Consider the following 4,014-nt stretch of genomic DNA (forward strand, 5'->3'; position numbering starts at 1 on the left):
AACTGTGATCTTCACCTCTCTTTAGAAAATAATTGTTTGACAAGACAAACACTTTGGGGACAGGTTTTGATTTCCTCAATGTCGTGACACAGCTATACATAATCCAGGACAAGAAGCACTGTCCACCCGTCTGTCCGATGGAGAATTGAAAAGGCACCATTTAGCTCTGGCCGCATTGCTGTGCTACAAGCATCCGCTTGAATCTCAGGGAGCAGGGAAGTGTCAATACTTCCTTATATGAAAAGTGAGTACTCTCGGTGACTTTTAATGCCTGTTGGCAAGCCTGCGTTCGTGTATTCATTTCTTCATTCAAGAAAAATCCCCGTGCCAGCCAATGTGACAGTGATCACCCTGCTGCTAAGAGGATGCAGAAATCCCAGTGATGTTTCTATCATCCCATCGTGAGAGCCAGGGATGTGGTGGGGACATCAGCTGGCTCTCCTTGCCTACCCTCTCTGTGCACTCCCCCAACCACATAACCACATAGGGTCAGACTAGAAGGGATGTTCACCGTGCTCCTAGCATTGGGTGAGAGCCTGATGGCTAAATGGAAAGGCAACATATTGTAGTAAAAAGAGAGACTTAGAGCTGATTTTATCACATCAGTCACACACAGAGGGAGGTGAAGTTGTGTTTTGTTTGTGTAGGAGAGGATGTTGGGTAAGAATTTTCCTATTTCCATCCTGTTTTACAGAGGTTGAGGACCGGAGAGACTGGGTGGCTATCTCATCATCACACAGTGTGTTAGTATTTGAACAACCATGGTTAAAGAAATACTCCAATTTTTAGCTATTTACATGACTTTTATCAATGTCCCAAAAGAATCATGCTCTGTATTTTCTCATGGTGAATAAGCGAAGTTTAAGTGTGTCACACCTAATGCTTATTGCATTTATTCTGAAACAACCAGTGGTTTCCATGTCACTATTTGAGAAAACCATGATTGAAGTGGGTTTCAATTTCCTGAATTTTCCATGAGGTTCCTGGCTTCTCCGCCTTCACCCTTCCATGTGCTCAGTCTTAAAAGGCCTCCCCTGTCCCAGTCAGTGCTCTGATTATCAAAGGGCTACTCATTCATGAAGGTTCAGCTCAAGTATAACCTTTCCATTTAGCCTTGTCCCAATAGACCCAGCTGAAGTTAATCCTCTGTACACACAAGCGAGGTCTACACCTCTTTATAGTGTTATTTCATTCTCCTACTTGTCAAACATCTTTATTTCCCATTAGAAGGCAAGCCCCTTGAAGGAAGACGCCTTGCCTTATTTATTTCTTTACCCCCTAACAACTAACATATGAGGACACACAAGATCCCTCTGAGCCCTACTTTCAACTCAGATAAATCTGAAAATTTAAGAAAATGGTAGATAGTACATTTGTTCTGGGAAAATGGCATTGTTAATCTGCTCTCATCAATTAAATGCTAAGCTCCTTGAGGGCAGGAGAATCTTTGTCTAAAACTACCTTGTTGTTTTCCACAATGTTGGCATCAAGTTCTAGGCTCCATATACTATGACCGAGTTATCCAAGTACATGAAAAGGGAAGTGAGAAGGTTGAGATAGTCTATTAATTTATTATCTTTACAGGGGATGGAGTTCTGGAAATGTGAGCTTCACTTGGCTCTTCTGATTCTGGCCCCTTTGCTTTTTTGTTGTAAGTCTAACCACATCCAGGTGTTATATTGCTAGGCACTTCCTTTTGGTAGATTACCTTACCCTTTCTCTTCAAGTTTTTGAAAACTTCATGCTCACAACTTGCCTTTAATTTGCTTCCATTTCTATTTTGAATTTTTCGAAGCCACTGAATTAGTAAGTCTTTTTTTTAAAATAGTTTATTGTCAAATTGGTTTCCATACAACACCCAGTGCTCTTCCCCACAAGTGCTCTCCTCCATTACCACTACCTCTCCCCCCACAACCGTCAGTTTTTTTTCAGTATTCAATAGTCTCTCAGGTTCTGCATCCCTCTCTCTCCCCAACTCTCGTTCCCTCTTCCCCTCCCCCTGGTACTCCATTAGGTTTCTCCTGTTTTCCTGTGAGACCTATGAGTGCAAACATATGGTTTCTGTCGTTCTCTGCCTGACGTATTTCGCATAGGATGACACCCTCAAGGTCCATCCAGTTTCCTACAAATGGCCATATTTCATTCTTTCTCATTGCCATGTAGTACTCCATTGTGAGCACATATACCCCCAATGTTCATAGCAGCAATGTCAACAATAGCCGAAACATGGAAAGAGCCTAAATGCCCATCACCTGATGAGTGGATCAAGAAGATGTGGTATATATACACAATGAATTAGTAAGTCTTAACATCAACTTGTATGAGGTCTTGATGCATTTATAAATATATAATAAATACTCACCAGTTTCTAAATGTTCTCTGAAGGGCCCTTGTCTTGATGTGGTTCCTGGAAACTCAACCAAGTTTCTGAACAGAAGTAGACAAGATGTGAGCAGAAATTACAGTGAAAGGTTTTTTTTGGAGGTTAGGAGATAACTAAAAATGAGAATACTTATGTTGGCAAGGGTATAGAAATAAAATGGAACAGTAAGATAAGTAAAACAGCATGTGTCATGCAGGGCCAAAAGCTGTCCCCCACTTCAACATCAGAATAGCCCTTCACCTGCCGTGTCTTTCAAAGAAAGGGTAGTTTGGGGCATCTGAGTGGCTCAGTCAGTTAAGCGTCTGACTTTGACTCAGGTCCTGATCTCATGGTTAGTGAGTTTCCGCCCCGTGTCAGGCTCTGTGATGACAGCTTGGAGCCTGGAACCTGCTTCAGATTTTGTGTCTCCTTCTCTCTCTGCCCCTCCCCCACTTGTGCTCTGTCTCTGTCCCTCAAAATTAAATACATGTAAAAAAAATTTGTTTTAAAGAGAGTTTAGGCTATCATCTCGGTTATGCTCATGTTTTAATTTGTGAGACAGTACATCTATTCAAAAGGATGCTTGAAGATGAGTGAAAACAATTAGCAAAGGGGATGTATTGGATGTATCGCTGAGAGAGCAGTTCAAACAGGGGAAGAGAGCCCGATGGAAAACCATCAGGATGTGGGAGAAGGAGCTTAGGGAGAAAACACTCTCCAGACCTTAGCTCTAATGGAAAAATAGAAAGGCGTGGACCACTATAAAGTTCTTAAGTAAAAGGAGTCTTGCCTATTTTCATTATTTTGATTTACCAACACAGAGAGCCAGTTCAGTAATGGAATTTTCTATGATTTATATGCACTCATCATGTAAATAATGCTAAAAAATTAAGTGGTTGTCATAAACTCGTACCATATCACTTGCTTACATGCATGAGTCACCAAAGGGACGATATGATCCAACAATTATCAGAGAGTGAATATACACATTCTAAGTAATTGCAGTTTGCCCCTGGAGGCCAAAACATTTTTTGAAGTGACTATTTTTGATGAAATTCTTTGTAAAGTGGATTGAACTCTTTGTTTTTTTTTTAAATGAAAATATTAAAACTAATTGAAAGTTTTGCTGTGGATTCAGTCTTCTTATTACAAACATAGTTATTACTCTGCTATATAACACAATCATTCCCTCTGGGCTAATTAGGAAATGGTGGTGGACTTGTAAGGATTCTGTATCAAGTAAGAGGAGTTTGGGATCTTCCCATATCTATGTTGCTGTTTAGAGAACATTTCTTCTTCATGTATCTTGGTTCTCAGTGGCATCCTAGATGTTGAGATTACCAGGTAAATACTTTCATGATGGGTTAAATGTAATAGAACTTACTCCATAATATAGATAATTTAAACAATTATTTTTCTTGGAGTGCCTGGGTGGCTCAGTGGGTTAAGCGTCCAACTCTTGTTTTCAGCTCAGGTCATGATCTCACCATTTAGAAGTTCAAGCCCTGTGTTCTGCTCCTGCTTGGGATTCTCTGTCGCCTTTTCTCCCTCTGCCTCTCCCATCTTACTCTCTATCTCTTTCAAAAAAATAAACTTTAAAAAATAATAAAAATGGGGCACCTGGGAGGCTCAGTCGGTTAGGCATCTGACTT

General features: G+C 40.6%; 1 pseudogene; it reads right to left on the reverse strand.

Annotated features, from left to right (window-relative positions):
- LOC115291467 overlaps positions 1-4,014 on the reverse strand; it is a 63,573-nt pseudogene that overhangs the window by 3,062 nt on the left and 56,497 nt on the right.

This window comes from Suricata suricatta, chromosome 5, assembly GCF_006229205.1.
Source record: "Suricata suricatta isolate VVHF042 chromosome 5, meerkat_22Aug2017_6uvM2_HiC, whole genome shotgun sequence".
Classification (NCBI taxonomy): Eukaryota; Metazoa; Chordata; class Mammalia; order Carnivora; family Herpestidae; genus Suricata; species Suricata suricatta.